This window comes from Anastrepha ludens, chromosome 3 (genome assembly GCF_028408465.1).
Source record: "Anastrepha ludens isolate Willacy chromosome 3, idAnaLude1.1, whole genome shotgun sequence".
Lineage (NCBI taxonomy): Eukaryota > Metazoa > Arthropoda > Insecta > Diptera > Tephritidae > Anastrepha > Anastrepha ludens.
In genome coordinates, this window is record NC_071499.1 from 124,998,622 (window position 1) to 125,020,520 (window position 21,899).

General features: G+C 34.2%; 1 protein-coding gene across 2 annotated transcripts in view; it reads left to right on the forward strand.

Annotated features, from left to right (window-relative positions):
- LOC128859038 (1-phosphatidylinositol 4,5-bisphosphate phosphodiesterase) overlaps positions 1 to 21,899 on the forward strand; it is a 163,199-nt gene that overhangs the window by 6,850 nt on the left and 134,450 nt on the right. For both annotated transcript variants that reach the window (XM_054095707.1, XM_054095706.1), the window contains exon 2: positions 4,071 to 4,960. The gene's annotated coding sequence lies outside the window, so the exon portion shown is untranslated. The remainder of the gene's footprint in view (positions 1 to 4,070; positions 4,961 to 21,899) is intronic.

Sequence of the window (21,899 nt, forward strand, 5' to 3'; positions counted from 1 at the left end):
GAAGCTTTGTCAGCGTGCCGCACAATAATTTGCTTAGAAACTCCAGATATAAGAATGAGACAGCGTAAATTCGACGGTTATGTGTATATTTAGCTGCAAAAACAAGGAGATGCAAGTTTCTGGAGTACTAGTTATTATATTTTTTTCAGAAGCGAGGCAGTTTAGATACCATATAACACACCTCATTGAAATACTACATTTAACCAAGTGATCATCTTATTGTAATCATGCCCATATTTGCTTTAAAAATGTGCGTACGATAACCCCACTCTCTCCAAGATCATTGACCACATTTTTTGTCTTTACTTTTTTACATTTAATCTACATAAGGAACAAATTTTGTTATATCTATCTGTAGCAGAGTATAGTCTATCTTTGCTTTAAAAATATGCGATCGATAACCCCACTGTTGGTCTGCCTCAAGATCACTTATCACATATTTCTCTTTTATCATTACTTTTATCTCAACTCACCTTAAGATGCTTGAAAGGTTGTGTTTTAATTTACATACGGAGAAATATTGTGACAAACATTTTATTTACTTAACTGGTCTTTATTCTTCAAGTAAGAATTATTTATCATGAATTTCATGCTCCTTTCTTTTGAAGATCACTAAACCTCAAACCCAAAAAGCGAAGAAAATTTCAGTTCAGCGATCTCTACTCAAGTCACTGTTGATCGATAGCTGCCGCTGCATGATAAATAACCAGGCGTTTGCATTTTAATGCATTATTTTAACGATCACTGATCGCCAAACGCGAGCAGCTATTTAGCAAGTCACTTCGCAAACGATGCGGCGCAAGTGGTGATCGCCACACAGTTTTTGTTTTTTGTTACACCGCATAGTCTATATACAATTTAACGCGCTGTTTTCGATTTTCTATAAGTTTTTTACCATTTTTCAATTTGAATATTTTCGCTGCTTTAAATGTACACAGAGAGCAAGATCAACATAAAGGAAGAGAGCGAGCACTAGTGAGAAAGAGAGAGTGGAGAGGGAGGCATGAACAGGGCAGTAATTTGGAGCAACGTTAAGTCAAGTTGATTGATAGCTGGCAAGGCAAGCCGGACCGTTTCAAGCAATGAAAAGCTGCATGTGGGAGAGTAGACGTTGCTTCGTAAATTGTGCAATGTAACTTGTGCACTGAGTGTGCATTGCGCGAGAATGGTGGGAAGTTGCGAGCGTGTGTTGGAAATGCGAGTGATTGCCAACACATAGCCCATGAATTGTTCGTACGTGTACTCTGTTATTTATTTATTTAATTTTTTATTTGTGTTAATAAATTCTTTGGTTTTAATTTGCTTGTGAGCATGAACAGCAGATGTATGTATGAAAATATATTATTATTGTTATGCTTAGGCAACTTTCGCTCTCATTACCAGTGTGCGGCAATGCAGTCTAGTTGCGCCACTTTTAGTAGAAGCAGATATTTTTTACAGAGTACGCCTATATAAGGCGCTTTGAGGCGAGCAAAAATAACATAATTTTTATATTTGTTTTGTATAACTAAAGAACAATTTTGTTTACTTTTTTAATTAAATTTTTAGAAATTGTTAAAAAAGAGTCTTAAATAATCGAATAAAATTTATTCTGTTACTGCCTGAACACTTCTCAGAGAAAATACGCCAAGATAAGGTATAATAGCAATAACAAAAATGCAGACGACAACCAATAAGGTGTGTATGCATGAGTGCGTGTGAGGGTAATGAGATTAAGTAGAGCAACAATATCAATAGTAACAACAACAATAGCAAAAGAAATATTGGCGGCGTATTGAAACAAGTATGTAATTTAATTTGTGGGCATATACAAAATTGGAAGAGTTTTTTCCTCCGCCTGCCTGGCAAAAGTAATAATAACAAATTCGTACACACATGCACATGTACAACCACACTCGTTTACATACATATTATATATAAATTGATGTAGCAACAAACTTCAAAGGCGATAGCGATAGCGGCGAGTAGCGTGCAGAGTTGGCGCAGCATAATAAAACAAGTAAATTTAAAGCAACAAAAGTACAAAAAAAAAAAACTAAACAATTATATTCAATAACTGACTGTTTTGTGCAGCGGCGCTGACTTGTATGAAACTTTAGAGGGGCGTTGTATTACGTTTTTAAGGAGAGAATCTTAAAAATGATAAACATTGTTTATAAGCGTAAATATTTGCATTAATGTTGGCTTCGCTTACTCGAAAATATGAATTATGCATATGTACACACATAGAAATAGAGGTGAGAATATTTAAAAGTGAGCAAAATAAATTAAATTAAAGTAAAAAGGAAAAAATATTTTTAAGATGTTGTTCTGCTGCGATATGGGTATGCGATATGTGTCTGAGCACAAATGAGAAAATTATTTAATGCGAGAAGTAATTAATAATAAATAATTTTCCAATATGAGAGCAAAATTCTATCGCTAGACGTGTTCAGCCGGCGAAACTTACATAGCTGCAGTTAACTGTTATACTTTCATAGAAAGTGCCTTGCAAACACAATTGAGCAAATTTAAGTCAGAAGAACCAAATTTGAATGTTATAGCTTTCTAGTCGAAAATTTTTTGAACAATAAAGTGTTATATTGTTATACAAGATATTTTGCAAACTCACGAGCAGAAATTTTAGGGGATTAGAACAAAATTTCTGATCACAATGTGGTGTGGTCGGTAAAATTTTTAAAGGGCAAACTGTTGTACTGCCATACAAGATATTTTGCAAACACACGAGCAGAAATTTTAAAGGAGATCAAAATGCTTGCTAACATTGGGAAATAGCCAGTAAAACTGTGAAGCTGTCAAGTGTTATCCTGTTATACAAGCAGTTTTATAAGAAGAAGTGTGCAAGTTTTAAGATATTAGAGATACTATACATTTTGAAGCATAAATTTTCAGGGATGACGAAAATTGTCAGCAGAAAAGTTTTATAGTGTTATAAATACAAGATATTTTAAAAACACACGAGCAGAAATGTTAAAGGAGAACAAAATGTTAGCTAGCATAGGAAAATATCCATTAAAACTTTGAAGCAGTAAAGTGTTATACTGTTATACAAGCAGTTTTATAAGCAGAAGTGAGCAGGTTTTAGGATATTAGAGCTAAATTTATATGTATACGCTTTCAGGCATGACAAAGATTTTAAACAGTAAAGTGTTATACTGTTATACAAGCTGATGCGACATAGCATATGAGCATAAACTTGTATTGGCGGACATTTCAAGCAGCAAAATGGAGCAATTAATCAAATTATGAGATCTGTGGAACGAGATTAGATGGCTGAGTTGCCTACATAATAGGGCAAAACTTTAAAGCACTGCCTTTCTTCGTATTGTTATACAAACTGTTTTATGAGCACAAGTGGACAGATTATAAGGCATGAGCACGACAAAACTTCGAAGCAAAATATTTTTTTATACTGTTATACACCCTGGAAAATAAAAATCTGAAAAAAATATTTTATTGTAAACTAAAAATAATATTTGGCAATGGAATTAAAATTACGCCTAACACTTTAGCATATAAAACCAAAATTTAAAAATAACTAGGAGGACATAAAAATGAAAAAATGGGACTGAAGAGGCGAAAAAATAAACCATTTACCAATATAACTATCAAAGTAAAATATTTAAATTTTAAAAAATTTTTAATTTATTTGTAATTTAAATATTAAACTTTTTATTGTAAAAAGTATATCCAGAATTCGAAAATCTGAAATGTGTACTGCCTTAGAATTTAGTCTGACTGGGATTTGCTTGAGTTACAACAAAAGGCTTAATTTTTAATTCCACCGTAACTTGGGGGTATGGAGTACTCGATGTGCTGATAATTTTCCATATATTGCATAAACCCCCTTCTAAAAATTGCATGGCTACACCTCTGCCTGAGCGAAATTTTTGTGGTTTCAAAGCAGTCAGCTTTTCGTCACCAAACGCGGAAATTTTATCAAAACAGACAAACCGCGTGGTGAAGTATTTTTATACTAAATATGCGATTTTTTGCCTTTAATATATCATTGAAAGCAAGTATTTAATTGCTAGTTTTGTTGTTAACAAATTACACCATAATATTTTCAGCTTTACAACATACTCCGCACCGAAAACGAAACACCAAAGTATGTAAATGGATAAAAGTGCAGGTAATTGATGTGAAAAATAAAAAAATTGTAGCGGCGCAGTGTGCAATAAATAGTGGATCATAAGCAAAAGTAAAAATAAAAAAATCCCACCAAGAAAAAATTTAAAAAGTAAAAGTTACAAAAGCCGTGCAATTAAGAAAACTTGCTTAAAAAGTAAAAGGCAAAAATTGCACTAAATTAACAAAAAATATTAAAAAGAAAATAATATCAATTTTTTTTTTATAAAAAATAAATAAAAAATTCCTTAAACGTTACCTTTGGTACCATGCTGCAGTGACGTGTAAGTGTGTGTGTGCAGAAAAGCTTCTTCAAAGCAGTAAACAGTGTGCTGATATATTTTACGTGAAATCAGCGTAAAACAGTAATCAAATAAGTAGATGAAAAATAAATTATAATTAAAAAAGTAAATAAATAAATTAAAAATTAGATTTTGTAGTGAAAAGTGAAAGACGGACGCACAGCGGATTATTGTGTGTGCACGGTGTGAACGCTTTCTTGTTGTTGGTTAGTTAATAATGTGCAGTAGTGCGACTCTGCAGCAGCAGCGCCAACTGCTGAACCGACAGCTGATGACGGCAACAATAACAAATGATTCATTTAATAGCAATTAAATAGAATGAAAAAGACGAAAGATTAGCAATGCAAAGGAAAATGCTGAAAAAGTAGTGCAAAAAGGTGAAGAGAAACAAATGAAAAGTGGTAGATTTAGAAAAATTGGCGCCACTGTAGGTAGAGTAGCGATAATACTAAAAAGAAAATAAAGCAAGAAAAAGAAGAAGCAGTAGCAGTAATGTGAATAGCGAAACAGCTATTCGAGTAGAGAAAGAGGTGAGTCATTGATTGAATTAAAAAATTGTAATAATTCAAATTAAAAAAAAATTTACAACATTATTTGTCATATGAAAATGTGTTATACGAAAACGAATATATGAATACACGCAGCGCTAAGTGTGCAATACTAACTATTTTAATGGTGTCATGCCTTTCATAGTAAACTTTTTGATAACGGAGAACTAAAAGGGTTATGCAAGCTGTTAATGAGTTAATCAACTGTTAATCAGTTTGTTATTTGAGACGGTTTGTTATTTTTAGACAAAATTGCACAAATTCTTAGATAATTGAAACAATTTGAGCGGAATAGTTTTAAACAAATTATTATACAAAATGTTATACAAATCATATTATACAAATTTAATTCATTCATTCATAGTAAACTGTTCTACAACTTTTTACACCTAAGATAACACTCGAAGGTCTTTGAATCTATAGTGTTGAACTAGGTTTAAATGAAGTACAAATGGTTATACAAACTGTCATACCAATTGTTATACAATAAACTGTTACACAAACGGTTATACACGCTGTTATACAGACTGTTATACAGCTTGTGCTGTAAAATCGAATGCTTCAGATTTACATTTGAAATTTTACTCAGAGGTTCCACCAGATCATAATAATCTTCAGAAAATAGTATGTTAAAAAGTGTAATACAAGTTGCTATACAATACAAAAGGTTCAACAGCTAATTTTTCGTTAAATGCTAAATATTCTTAGCCAATGTGTGTGGAATAGTGTTATGCTAACTGTTATACATATCGTAAATAGATTTTATATTAACAAGAGTAAGCGATTCTGTAAATTTCTACATATACCTATTATATGGGTCACCTAGCTGAATAGCGTACTAAATGAACTAAATGACTTGGAGTTTAATGCAGTCAAAACGGTTATACAAACTGTCATACAAACTGTCATACAAACTGTTCTACAACGCGTACTCGGCAAGCTAATACCTCAGATTAATGTCTGGCTCTGAAATTTCACTCGGAGGTCATACCAGCGCATAATAATGCGCGGAGAATAGTGTGTTAAAAAGTGTTATACAAGATATTATACGATACAACAAGTTCAACAGAAATTTTTATGTTAAATTTTACATATCTTTAGCGGATACGAGCAATATGGCCGGAATAGTGTTATACTAACTGTTATACATATTATAACATAAAAGCTAATTTATAGATTCATTTATAGACTTTGGGGGTCACTTAAAACACATGGCGCGTTCTGAAATAGGATATAAATTAGTTCCAGAAAATACGAAATCCCAAGACATATAAAATACATCCAACAGAATATATTATAACACAACGACAAATGGGAAGAGCACGCCAGCAAATAATTAATAGATGGAGTGACCGTTTAAGTTTCAGAGGCTTTGATAATATCTGATCGTAGCTGGAGTGCGGCTTTAAATAGCTCGTAATTCAAGGCGACCCACAAGGAAGTTAATAATTTAGAGCACTCGAACTATGACTAAATTCGAGGCACGTGAAAGAAACTTTTGAACATTTGAGTAGCAACTCATCCCAGACAACAGTAGCTAATGGTAACAATGCGAATTGCCTGATAACTAACATTACCGAACCAAATCTAGTACTACTCTAAGTTCCCCCCCTGCATCTTACACTATGGCCATCCAATGTGGAATCTAGCGTCACAATACACAATTCTTGCGTTTTATTTAATTAAAAGAGTAGTGAGAAATTAATTGATTTCCTTTGTGCGTAACAACTTATGGCTACAGTTGCAGACACCTACTCCATGTGTTTTAGCGCCATAAATGTGAACTAATCTTTGTAATATATTGGAAATCTTTACCTTACTAAGTTTGTATCTTTGAGATTAACATCTAAACCTAAAATTACATGAATCTGCAATTTTTTAAAACATTTCTATTTTATTTCACATTAGTGGCGCCTGCCAATATGCTTCCAGCAGCCTTCACTCCAAATGGAATTTCTACTCCAATTTCAACAATTTTTTGCTTACACAAACTGAATTTATTTACATGCTGCTTTTATGGACACAGTGTTTAACAACACGGCTGCAGCAGCAAAATTAAAAGCACAGAAAAAAAACTATAAAAACCAAATGCTATAAGAAAAAAAAAAGTCGAAAGCAATGCTGACCGCCTCAAGCCAACTGACAGAATATTTAAACAAAGCGCATAAGTGGGTGAAGTAGTTAGTGCGGCAGTGAGTTAGTGAGTGAGTGAATTGGCCAATGTGTGCCTACGAAATGTCTTATATATACTCGTATGTATGTAGTACAACGAATACTGCGCTATGAGCGCAACTGTCCGCGCAGTTTTGCCGCTTTGATGACTGCGCTGACATTTGTTGAATGGTGACGTTTGCTTGTAAATTGTTTTTCATTTGCTTGTTATTTATTAACGGTCTCATATGTTTTTTTTTGTATTTTTCATAGGTTTTTGTGTATTTTGTGCTTGTTGCTCACAGCCAGCTAAACGCCACGTTGACAGACGACAGCAAAAATGATTGTGACAGCGACGGCCAAGCGAAGTGGCATTAAATGAAGTGTGACATGTAGCAAGGCAGAAGATCAATGTTTAAAGTGTTAAGAGCACAAATTGCATACTACAATTAAATATGAAAATAAAATAAATAATTAAGAAAAACATTTTCAAAATTCCAAAAAATTTATGTTAGCCAAATTGTAGTGAAACGAAAATTGTGCCAAAAATTTGGTGCATGATGAATGACAGAAAAATGCGAGATTACTAAGACGGATGACAAAGCACTCAGGTTAGTCGCACGCTCCCTTCTCTATGCCCTCAATTTGTTTTTAGCGGTAGGTGCGCCACCTCTCAGCGCGCAATTTAATTGGCTTATATGGCAACGGTGGTGGTTGGCTTTGACTTTCCTTGCAGCGGTTGTGGCGTGCGCTATTTCAAAAGGGCGAAGCGTAGTGGGCATGAGAGCAGGAGATGTGATAATCTTTATAAAAGATAAGCGCGTAAGAGTATTTTAATTTAATTTGTTGGCCATTTTGGGAATTTCCATGAAAGTGTATAAGGAAGACGATTTAAAAAAAAAGAAGAAAAGTGTAGTAATAATAGGACTATGAATAAGTTCGTTTCGGTTTTACAACAGATGGCGTAACTTGATTATTATTCCATCGATCCACATTTCCAAACATTCATTGGAGAGCTACTGTCGTAAGGCACAAACGTCAGTATAAGTTTTTTATTTGAAGCGTAAACAACAATATTTTTACCACACTTGAAAATGTCGAATTTCGTGCCAAATAATGTGTTTTTGCGGGGAATTCTTCTTCATTATTTTAATATGAAGAAAAAAGCAGCCGAAAGTCATCGTATCTTGGTGGAAGTTTATGGTGAGCATGCTCTATCTGAGCGAACGTGCCAGAAGTGGTTTGCACGCTTTAAAAGTGGTGATTTTGGCTTGGAAGACGAAGAACGCGAGGGTGCGCCGCCAAAGTTCATGGATACCGAATTGGAGGAATTGCTCGATCAAGATCCGGCTCAAACGCAAGAAGAGGTTGCAAAAACTTTGGGAGTTGATCAATCAACCATTTCCAAACGTTTAAAAGCCATGGGAATGATCCGAAAGGTAGGCCATTGGGTGCCGTATGAATTGAAGCCAAGAGACGTTGAACGCCGTTTTATGGCATGCGAACAACTGCTTCAACGGCACAAAAGAAAGGGTTTTTTGCATCGAATTGTGACTGGCGATGAAAAGTGGGTCCACTACGACAATCCAAAACGTCGGGCAACGTATGGATACCCTGGCCATACTTCAACATCGACGTCGGCGCAGAATATTCATGGCCTGAAGGTTATGCTGTGTATCTGGTGGGACCAGCTGGGTGTTGTGTATTATGAGCTACTGAAACCGAATGAAACGATTACGGGGGATGTCTACCGACGACAATTGATGCGTTTAAGCCGAGCACTGCGAGAAAAACGGCCGCAATACGCCGATAGACACGACAAAGTTATTTTGCAACATGACAATGCTCGGCCACATGTTGCACAAGTGGTCAAAACATACTTAGAAACGCTCAAATGGGATGTCCTACCCCACCCGCCGTATAGTCCAGACCTTGCGCCATCCGATTACTATCTCTTCCGATCGATGCAACATGGCCTGGCTGACCAGCACTTCCGTAATTACGATGAAGTCAAAAAATGGATCGATTCGTGGATTGCGGCAAAACCGACCGAATTTTTCACAAAGGGAATCCGTGAATTGCCAGAAAGATGGGAAAAAGTAGTAGTAAGCGATGGACAATATTTTGAATATTAAATTTGTAACCATTTTACGTCAATAAAGTTTCAAATTTCGAAAAAAAACCGCACGAACTTATTCATAGTCCTATTATTTTTATTTTATTGTATTTAAATTTTACTTTGCAATGGGATTTTTGTATGATTGCTACTGAATGCTGTTAAATATTTTGACCCAGGAAAAATATGAGCTTTTTTAAAGATCTGCATTCAAAAGCATATAATCGCGCAAATCGGTACTACAGGATCCGCCACTCGAAGTGTAACAAATTAAAAAGGCCATAAATTTAGTTTGGAAAATTATTTTTATTCAATTCAAAGTAAAAAATGTGTAAAAATAATACAAAATTTATAATCAGTTTACTTTTGCTCGATATGACCACCTTTTGCATTGACTATGGCCATGGGACGGTCCAGAAACGAGTCGCAAGCTACCCGAATGTGACTTAGAGGTATTTTGTCCCACTCGCGGACAATGGCTTTTTTCATTGCCACGAGACTGGTTATTAGTTCGGACCTAGTTCTCCAAAATGGCCCAAAGGAAATAATCCATCGGATTCAAGTCTGGTGAATTTCAGAGTCATTGTTTGAACGTTATGAAGCTCGGAACGTAGTTTTTTAGCCATTCTTGGTTCACTCGAGCTTTGTGAGATGGTGCCGAGTTCTTTTGGAACGTCTATGTTCTGCCACCGAAATGTTTGTCTGCCCACGGCTTCAAAGCAATCTCCAGAATACTTTCCCAATAATATTTCGCATTTACCTTGACACCAGGATCGATGAAAACTATTGGAGAGCTCCCATCTACGGTTACAGTTGTCCAAAGAATTACCTGTGGCGGGTGCTGCCTTCTGGTGGCCAATCGATGACTCAAATTCTCGTATGAATTCTTGTTTTGGGAGTTTACAAATTGCTCAATGTGAAAAATTTACTCGTCAGAAAACATAATGCTTGGAAATTGTTTGGCTTTCGGCCAAGCGAAGCAACTCCTTCGCTCTCAAGTCTGATTGTTGCTGCTTTGGTGTGAGATCATGCGCCTTTTGGATCTTATAAGGCTTGACTTTGAGATAATTTTTCAATATGCGGCGGATGCTATGGTCAAATATTTTCAGTTCTTTCGCTATTTGGTTGGCACTTCGTCGGAGATTTTGCTCAAGTCGCTTCTTCAGTTTTTTCACCATTTCACGTGACGTTACAGTCTTTTCATGACCACCTCCAAGACGTTTCGTGATGCTACCTTGGCATTGTGACGAGTAATGGTGCGTTAAATAAAAACTTTATTTACTATAAAGTGCTCGAGTTCTCGAACAATCGCTGGTTGTGATTTTCCAGCCAAATATAATGCAATCACACTATTACATTTGAAATCCATTACTGATTTGTTTCTTCGCGTATACTCTCGGCAAAGTGCTTCCACGCGCTTGTAAACTATACTCTGGACTGTCATATAGCCAACTAACAGACAGCTGATGCCGGTGCTTCAGCTGCGCGAGCAGTACGAAGTTGGTTACACTTCGAATGCCGGACTCTGTAGAATGGCGCTTACAAAGTTGTCATCCTTCAAAATGGTCTTCGCATGGCCAATAGACACAGATATAGCCGGCTCTATTGAACCGCTTTTGATGAAATAAAATTTAAATGATGAAGAATTGATGTCGTTATCGTGTGGACTACAATCATCCGAAAAAAAATTTTTTGAGTATTTTTTTGCACCTTTCAAGTAAAAAAGGGTAAAAACACGGGTTTTCATCTTTGAACGTCCGCCGTTGTGTATATTTTGTTTTTTTTGAAGACCGTAGTTCACACAACGATAACGACATTCATACTGAACAAGAATCTTTTGCCTTTTTCATTTCGGACACCTGTGAGTCTCGGAATCCGACTTTTTGAATGAAACTCGTATGGCCAAAAAAAGGTTTTTATTTTTTAATGGTGGATCAAGAAATAGAATATTCGAAACAAAAATAAATAACGTTTTTTACTTTTTGTTTTACACGCTTTTAAAAAACACCCAAATGAGACGAGGGTCTTAACTCAGATCTGCTTTTAAACGCCCGGTTTTTCTGGCTCAAACTCAGTTTGAAGCTCAATTAATTTTTCCAATTTTGCTTGAAATTCTCATGATTTATCGCGCCCATAAATCTGTATAAGCTTTTATCATTTTCGTTGATTTCTCGCATACGATAATCTCTTTGACACCTTTTTTGTGCTACTTTTAATATTTTTCCGCAAGTTCCTCTGATTTATCAGTCGCTTATCTATTGGTAGCATTTACTCAAAAAGGATAAACAATATCAGAAAAAGGCGGAAAATTTGAATGTATAATGCCAGTCAGCTTTTGTTGACAACAAAGAGCGACAAAAACTAGCGAACTTTCCATATCATTTCTAGATGCGCTTCGCCGTCCCTCAACGCCATTGCACTAAAGTTTTGCCTACATTTTTCAGTTTTTTGCCTGACTTTGACAGTTTGAGTGGCTTTGTTGAGTTTCGCGGGCGTGTTATTCATTTATTTTCGCTATTTTGTCTTTGTAAGTTGTTGGCATTTGGGTTTGTGCTTTTGTTTTCATTTTAGTTTTTATTCAGTTACAGCCATAAATTTAAGCTTATGCCATTTAATCATTATTTGCAATAACGCCTTTTATGGCCACTCGCAACTGTATACACATTTTTTCACCCAACCAACTAAATGGTAATCACTACCCTTCTGAAATCAATTTTTTTTTACATTGAGGGGTGCCTTAAACAGCAAATGACTTGTTTGTGAAGGCTGAATGTTAAAGTTTGATATCAAATGTTGTTATGTTTGTTTTTAATACTAATGCTTTTTGCTACTCTGTGGTCCATGTTATCACATGCTGTCGAACTTTGGTTTTAGGGTTTTCCCTTAAGTGTCCGCCTATCGAATAATTTATTACATTCAAAGTGAAATATTGTATGTAGCCTTGTGTCAAGGGCATTACTTTGCAAATGCTTGTGGTGTTGAGGAGGAGGCGAGTGTTGCTTTCTCCACAAAAAAAAAGGAGTAAAAAATATAAAAATATCAACAAGCCCAAACAATAATGTCAAGTACTCACATTGTTAACGAATTATGGTGAAATGAAGTTGATAGCTTAATTGCAGTGATCGTGAAAGCTGCATAATTAAAGGGGCTGTAATTTTAGTGGTTGAATGAAATATGGGTTAATTAAATTTTGTTGAAATTTCCGATACTAGAAAATCGCTCTCAAGAAATTCTAAGCAAAAAACAATTTCTAAAATTTCTTTTTTAAATTTATTGTCAGCCAATAATCAAGAAACTCATAGCGAAAAAATACTAAATTTTTTTTTTTAATTTATTGCCAGTTAATATGTTTTTGAATATTTTCCCACACCACCTGTTGCGGACTCACAGAGGCTTCAGAGCTAACATAACTGCTGCAGTAGACGAGCTATTTTTCTGAACATCATGTAATGCTTGTTGCTAAAATTTTGCTAAGCTTGCATATTTTCACAGGAGCTTTTTCGGTAGAGAAAGGCAGTCAATAATTTTGAAGTCAGCTTACTGGGTTTTCGTTGGAGACTAATTTTAATCAGGCTAATACAGGGAATGTAGCTAACTAAAAAGCTTTATGATAATAAAACTTTTCGCGCATGCTAATACAATTCTTGTACTTATAAGAAGTCCTTGAATTTTTTTAGCTGCTGCATCGAAATTCAAGCTTTCACTAAAAAATTATTTGGCTTTGAGATTTTCCAATTTTTATCTCCTGCATGAAAGCCTTAAATTTTTCTGAATTATTTCAAGTTACCGCATTGAACTTCGAGAGCTTTCACTAAGAAATTAAGTGTTATTAAAATTTCTCTTGAATGTTCATATAACTTTCGTACTCTCGAGAAATCCCTGAATGGTTTCAAGCTACCGCATTGATTTTCGAAAGCTTTCACTCAAATATTATGTGATTTTGATTTTTTCCAAAAATACCACTTTTTCTTTCGCAGTTATATGAAAGCCGTAATTTGGGAAGAAAATGCGTCGAATTGTATTTAGGATAGATGTAGACTTGCATTTTCTGGAATTCCCATAATTTTGCATTCTGCTTCGAAAGTTTTCAGTTGAAAATTGGATAATTTTGATACTTTTCAAAAATGTTCATAAAATTTTAACCCTTCCATGAAAGTCATGAATTTTCCTGAATTACTTCAAGCTAACCCATTAAATTTCAAGAACTTTCACTAAAAAATTTAGTTATTTTGAAATTTTTCGCGAAAGTTCATACAACTTTCGTACTTGCAAGAAGCCACTGAACTATTTTAACCCTTCACTTGCATTTTTGAGAGCTTTCACTAAAAAATTAACTAAGTTTGAGAATTCGCTAATACAACATTCATGCTTGTGTGAAAGCTTTGAGCGATTGAAATTTATATAAAGTAAAAAAGCTTTATTTCAGTTTTTTAAGCTTTCGCATTCACCTATGAGAGGTTTTACTAAAAAATTACATTTTTTATATACAAACACACCCTTTTCTACAGAAAAAAATTTTCACAATTTTTAACTTTACAACTTTTAAAGCTTTCTATCCAACTTTTACTTCGAACATTTGGAATCGCTTTTCTATGAACTATGCAAAATTAACGGTATTATTCCAACGAAATTCACTTATCGCGCTGCTAATATTTTACAAGTAGTTTAGGAAATTTCACACTTTGGCGGAATGTGTCCGAATAAATCCCCACTAAAAATACATAAATCTTCTAAGCAACACATTAGTAATCTTACTAGTACTAATACCTTTTATTTTGTCGTCGTTTTGTCATTAATCCTTTATGCGACCAATTCACAAATGCTTTAATCCATTAACGTCATGATTTATTGCACGGCGCATAGACTGAAGGCGCAATTATGGCAATGGTGGGCATGGAAAGAAGCTAGGAACAGGTCAGTGAACAGACAGACATGCTAATGAGAAAGAGGCACTAAATTTTAGCAGGAAAAAGCAATCGTTGTATTTACAAAAGGTAAATTCCTATCGCTTAATAACGCCGACAAACACATATGAATTTGTTTGCTTTTCTCACTAACTCAAGTGCAGGGAGTGCCCTTTCTCCTTGAAATCTATGAACGGTGGTGTGTGTGAATGCTTTCCTGATATGTGTGCGTCATTTAACAAATTAGTTTTATTGCCACATAAATTGAAACGATTACTTTTGTGGCTCCTACTCTATAGATACATACATTTAGGCGCATACTCGCATCACACGCACATACTCACTCTCAGAGGCTGCCATTTGAAAGCTTTGACAACTTGATACATTTGATAAAAGGGTCAAAGTACCACTAAGCATAATTAATGCCATAAAATTATTTAGAGATTAAAGATAATTCACATTTGCCTATCTGTCATGACACTTGCGCTTTTTATTTAAATTTTCCTTACCACATCCTTAGAAAAACACCCTGCACATATAAGTATATTATTTACTTCATTACAGGCAAATAAATATTGCTATGAGTGCCTACCCTGCGCTCCAGTCCTATTTCCGAAGCTATAATTCATGGAATTTTGGTACCTTTTGAGAATGCTTTAGGAATTTATCTGTAGCTCCATACCCGGCAGGAAAGTTCTTTGGTAACGAACTGACACGAGAAATTAATAAGTGATCGTGACAAGTTCGCGTTTCTTTTATTTTCTATGTCAGTACTTAAGTAAGTACAACTGTACGCACTGCATTCCTTATTCCATCATTTACAACTGGTACTAAATTCGATAGTTGAAAACTTGTAGGCACTGCATTCCTTTTTCCATATTTTACAACTGGTACTAAATTTGACAGTTGGAAACGAGTACCCATTGCATTCCTTTTTCCATAATTTACAACTGGTCCTAAATTTGATATTTGGAAACTAGTACGCATTGCATTCCTCTTTCCATAATTTACAATTGGTATTCGCTACCTACTAATACTTGCAGAATCCGCTACCCCATTCGCTACATCAGTCATGAAGTGGTTCACAACTGCTGAAACGGTCCTACTAAATTAAACGAAGAATTTCTCAAATTAGTTCAAATTTTCCCTGGAGGGCATGTATTCATACATATACAGACATATATACGTATGTTAGTGTATATGCTCAGCTAAGTACAAAGCATACATCACCTCTGTATCAAAGTAATATCAAAGGCGTCATAAAAACTATACAAACCACCAATAAAAGTGGAGGGAGGGAGCAGACCCTTGATATGTCGAGCGTTTTGTTTTGCCTACGTTTCAAGAAGTCGACAAGAGAAGCCAAGCATAAATGGAGCGCATGCATACCTTGGGCAGCAACTACAAATTTGTCAACGCAAGAATGAATATCGAATTACTTCTTATTTGCCAGCTGACGCCTGGCGTAGAGTAGTAGCAACAGTGAGTGAGTCGAACAAAAGCAACAACAATAATATTGCAGTTAATACATTTTCTTCCCCTTTTCACATTTCCAACTTGCTGACGCTAAAGCTGCATAAAGGTGTAAGCAAACAAAAGCTATTAAGTGGTAGTATACACAGCTGGGGCTTACTAACATTTGTTGTTGCTGTTGCGTTATTGCTTTCATTGACAATTTCTATGCAATGTCTAACTCGTTGTTGCCATTTTTTCACACTTCTATTCGGTCATTTTTCATGCGTCTCGGGTGTACGTAAATACTACATAAATGGCAGCCAATGGCTTGAATTACAAAGTGGCAAGAAAAATAAAAATTGATAAAGAAAAATAGTAAATATTGGCATAAACAAATATAATGTGGACCGGTATGCAGCGGCAACAACACTTCCGCCTTCAGTGCGAGACTGAGTTGGGTACCTAAGGCCTTTTACTTTATTTTTATATTTTTTATGAAATTTGTTTTTTTTTATCGAGCCAGAGTTTTTTATTCAGCTGGTGTTGTTGGTTGCTGGTGGCTCGAATGTTTATGTGAAAATGCTATTGGAATTAACGCTGGAAAATTTCCATTCGCGTAAATTCATTATTGGGTTAAAAGGGTTTACGGCTTTTGTAGAAATGTTTACAGTGAGTTCAATAAAAACATGTTAAGAAATATTGCAAAAACTTTGGTTTTATAAAAAAAAAATTTAATAAATTTGGCAAAACAAAATGTTTTGATGATAACTAATAAATGTGTTACAAAAAATTTCAGTTTATATTCTTTTGACTACAAAATTACAAAAAAAATATTAAACAAATTTATTTATAAATTTTAATTTTAAGTATTTAACAAAACTGAAATTAATTAGCATAAAAAGAAAAACTAATAATTTTTCTTTAACTTAAATTTTTTTTATTTTCCAAATTTTATAGAAATTGTTCTAGAACGAAAATTTCGAAAGAGACTTAAGGGACGCTAAAAAAAATTGTTTAAAATGAATGAATTTGCAAAAAACAAAAAATTAATAAATTTAATAACAAATAACAAATCATAAATTTAAATTTATGAAATCATCAGTGTAAATTCTTGTAAATTACAAAAAAAAAAATTTTAATATAATAATCCTAAATTAATTTGCCAAACAATTGTATTTTAATAAAGTTATTTTAAATTATGGCAGGCTAATCACCTACCCTGTCATAAATCGAATAGATTAAAACATATTAAAAAATTAAAAAAAAACAACAACAAAAAAAAATTATAAATATTTAAGGCCACCCGGTGATCTAGAATTTTCATTTTTTCGATTTTATTTTTCGATATTTCGAAAGTATAGTATCTTAAGAATATACTGTGCAATTTTCATGCGGAAATTCCCAATATTATAGCTTCTACAGCCCATTAACCAGGTAGAGAGCGGTCCGCGCCCTCCCGTACCTCAAACTTTAAACTCGATTTTCTCGAAACTACGGGTTTTGGCACGGCGGGAATGAAAACAAAATTAAAACAAACTATTCAACCGAATCACTTAAAATTTTACGAACTTTTTTTCAAAAGTGTGTCATTTTGTCAATTTTTCATTTTTTCGATTTGTTCTAGTTCCGACCATAGCTGCACTCTTTCTGATTAAGAAACTTCTTGAATTTTGGGTTTCAGATGAGTAGAAGTCTCGAAATCATCTACGCCGCCTGTGTTCGGTTTTTCGAGAGGGTCATCTTCAGCGGCATTTTTATAATAATAAATATTGTTTCAAAAGTAAAAAAAAAATTTTTTTTTTGTATGCTCAATAAACATACTAATAAGCCCGAAAAGTTGAAACATGGTTTTTTAAATTATGGCAAAAAAAAAATTGTGAAAATAGGTGAAATTTTCGTGCTCTAGACCAACGGGTACCCTTAAAAAAACAAAAATAAGCTTTCTTAACAAAAAATATATTACTAATAATAAATTTAATTGAATTAATTTTTTTTTTTTACTTTCCGAATTTTTTTAGAAATTATTCTAAAACTCAAATTTAGAAAGGAACTTAATTATTTGTTGAAAAATCGGCAAAAAAAAAATAATAATTTTGTAATTAAAGAATTAAAAAAAATGTTTTAGCACAAATATTTTAACAGACTCTATGATTAAATAAAAAGTTAAAGTGAAAAAATTTATTAATTAAAAGCTTTTTTTTAATTTTTTGGAGTTTTTGAGACACCGTTTAGAACACAAATTCAAAACAGGCTTGATAAAAAATAAAAATATTTGAAATAAAAATAATAATTTTTTGAAACAACAAATCATTTACCAAGTACTATAAAAAATAAGAACTTTTTTGCACGATTTTTAAAAGTTTTTATTTTAATTTTTTGGAATTTGTGAGTCGTTTTTGAGAACACAAATTCAAAACAGACTCGATAAAAAATTAAATTATTTGAAATAAAATGAAAAAGATTTTTTTGTCAATATTTTTTTTCAAGTAAGACAAAAAAGAAAATTTTTTCACGATTCAAGCTTTTATGGAGGCCATTAAAGTGAAGGAAAAATATTAATTAAGTAATTTTTTTTATTTTAGTTTTTTTTTGAGCTTGTGAGACCTAATTCTAAACCACAAATTAAACAAATATTGTTAAAAAAATAAAAATATTTGAAATAAAAAGATTTTTTTTTTAAGTTTTTTCAAGTATAACTAAAATAATAATTTTTTTACGATTTATACTATTTTAATGGTCTCCAAATATTTAGTTCTCCTATAACCAGGCCACTTTACTAATAAAGCAACAATTCAAATTATTACTATTATTTATATGCTTATATTTCTACCTCGATTATAAGTCACCTTCAGGAACACCTGGCTGTGACTGGCAAACCCTTCTTTACATATAAACAAAAAAAAAATCAGAAATCATTACAGCACACAAGTTCCCAAATAATCTGGCAATGCTTACAAATTTCATGCCAATCCGCCAAAAATTAATCAAGTTATGGCTCTTCAAAGGAATTAGCGCCTGGGTGTAGATTATGTTTTTTAAGTTTTTTATAAAACCAATTAACAGCGCGGTTTGAGATGTAAGTAGATACATTTTTTTTATACTTGTGTTATGAGAAATAGCAGCTGCTTGATTTTATATGGTTTTTTTTATTTATTTTTTATTTTGTTTACGAAAAAATGTAAAGTGAGTGTAAAAAGGGTGAAATTTGTAAATTTCATCAGCGATCGAATGCAAACCCTTCACAGTGTAAATTAGTAAACTTTCGTGATTGGAATGGGTAAAAGTTCCTTTGGTATGAAAAGTAAAGTACAGCAGGACATAAGTGAGAGTAGGGCAGACAAAGGAACGGAAGTGTGTAGAAATTTCAAATAAAAGGCGCTAATAACAACAGAATCTGTTAGAGGACCGGCAACACAGTACGATAGAGTAAATGTAAAAAAAGGAGAGCAGGGGTATGCCGGAAGAAGAAGAATGGCGCTTAGCAAAAAACAGAAAAGTGTTTAGCGGCAAAGGCCTGCATTAGAAGTGTTTACTCGCGTGTGCGTGTAGGACTTTATTTGATTTACAATTTTGCAGCTGCAGGGTTCAGTGAACTCTTGAGGTAGTGCGGTCATGTAGAAAATTACCATGTCCAGGTGTGTATGTGTATGTACTTTTTTTTATTTCTCTATATTTTACATACATTTACGCCTCGAGTGTGATTGATTGTGCGCACTTTTTATTTTACACCGACTTATGCGCCTAATAATATGCAATGATTTTGCTTTTGCTTAGAATAGTTTTATGTGCACATAACTACGTATGTATGTGCATATATTCTCATACTCTCATGCAGTTAAGTGAAGTTCATATTGTTCCTTTAGTTCTCAGTGCTTAGGGTCGGGTCTTTGCCGCGTATAAGCAGACGCTTAAGTAATCGATAATAATATTGCACTAAGTGCAGGAAAGGCGCTATCCTTGCAAAACACCTGTGCTTAAATATGAATTTGTTGCTACTTACATGTGGATGTGTACCTTTAGTCACTATAATTCAATTACTAGAAGGTGACTGGTGCTGTAGTGTTGAAAAATTATAAGCGAGGGCACAGTGAGAGCGTGCAATGAAGTGCAAGTAATACAAAAAAATATTAAAACATATTTGAGAATTTTGCTCCTTTAACCGAATTTTTGGCTCTCCCAAGCATAATTGTTTAATAGAAGTGGCCTTAAAACTGTAAATATATTTTTAGGCGCTGAGCTGGATATTGGTTTCTCTTTCTACTCAATGTAGCTAATTTGAGCTGTACATAATTAAGCGTAAAAATTGTGTTCCTTGTATGGAATTTAAGGTCCCTGGTCATTGTGGAAACAATGCGCGTAAAAAGTGAAATTTTTAAATCTATTGGTATGTCCCTTTTTAATCATCAAACCACAATTTTACGTGCGTTAAACATTTTTTTTGCCATAATTTGAGATTTCAATCGAACCAGCCAGTTTATGCTCTCCATCGCAACTGCTGAATTTAGCGCGTTTTTTATAGAGCACAAAGTCATCTTTTCAACTTCAATAACATACTTTTTGGCACTTAAAATATTGTAGTTCAGTTGGAGCTTTTGTATTTGGTGTAGCGCTTGCCTCTTCTTCGGCCTTACACAATTTTATTTGAGTTCAACAAAGCGCGCCAGCAATTTCTTCTGGCTAGCGCTATCTGATATCTAGGCATATTTTTAGGCGCCAAAGAGAAGGTATAATTAATAAACTAAATTAAGATATTAGAAAGCATTTCGTTGTTTTGATTTTGGCTCAATTTGTGGTAATTTTAGCGATATTCGCAACCAGTTTGTCCGCTTTTAGGCGCATTTCCGTGCTTCATATTTTTAATTATGTAATTTGAGATAGCTGCGCAGCATATTTTGTTGATTTTCGAATCGCCGTTACTTGCTTACTATGCTTTGCCACTTTTCGAACCATGGATCATAATTTGGTGGATGGATATATTGTTTAGAGAAAATATTTTGACGAAAATGCTGTCTTTAGTCTAAAATGCGCATTTTAAATATTAATCCACAGTAAAATAGTCCAAGTACAATATAATAACCTTGCATACATTCCCATAGCGCCTTAACGTATGCTAACGTTGAACTTGCAGCTGCAAAGCACATTTGGCAGCGCATTAACGTAATGGCATTACCTTTGGGAACTAACTGTTTGTAATCAACTACAATGAATGTCATGTGCAGGAAAAAATTGTAATAAGTTAAAAGGCTGGTGAGACAGCAGAGAAAAAGGTATGCAAGTAGGCGCAGCATAAGTGCAAGAAGATAAAGGTGGCCTAAGTGTGTATATGTGTGCATACTGAGTGCCCTTCTCACCGTCGCTGAGTGTACACTTAATACACACCAAAGAATTTCAAAAATATTTAATTGTTCACTGAGTTGCTTTGAAGCTGAACTGATAGGCGCCTGAAAGTATGCGTAAAATATTGTATGAGTAGGCTTATTGGCGTAAGCCAACTTTGAGATAAATGACTGGCAACGAATGACAACTGCTCCTGACTTCCTCTCCTTTTGTCTCATTTAACACACGCGCTTTCCTGCCTGGCTGCTAAGTACGTCCGCTTGGCTATCGTTCAAGGGCCTTTTAGGCGTCTTATTTTTTGCGTGCAAATCCTAAGTTTATTATTTAATGAGCATTTATATTGCCAACTCATGTTGTGCTGCTGTCGCTGTTGTACCTGCTCGTATTTTCACTAAGAAAATTCGCTGTTGCGTTGCCACTCTGAATTCTGGCGCATTCCTTTACCGCTTTAAATAGTGAAGTTTTCCATTTGTATATTTATATATGTATACTCGCACTTTTATATGTTTGTTAAGCCAGACTTAAATATGTCACCTCGTGCCTACTACAATGGCTGTGAGTGGCGCTTTGTTAGCGATTTAAGTTGTCGCCGTAATTTCGCTTATACTTTGCGACTTAACATGGCTTAGTATGAATTAAATTTGCAGCATTGTTGCTATTGTCATAATGCCGTACAATAGCGCTGAAGTTATTTTTGAGACTCTCATTAACACCTCCATGGTCTCGCAAACCTGTTCGTGGTCGCTGCTGTCGTTTCGTGCTGTTTAAGCGCCTAAAAATAGCCATAGCCAAGTAAGTAGCGTGCCGCTATTTAGCAAGACTATTGTTTAGTGGCATGTAGCGTGTGCTTTGTGGCATACTTTCGAGCGTTGGTCGCACTTACTTGTGCATTGATTAATGCTAATGTGATAAGGCCGCGTTAGTTGGTGTGTAAGCAATTTAATTAACTGCATGTGAT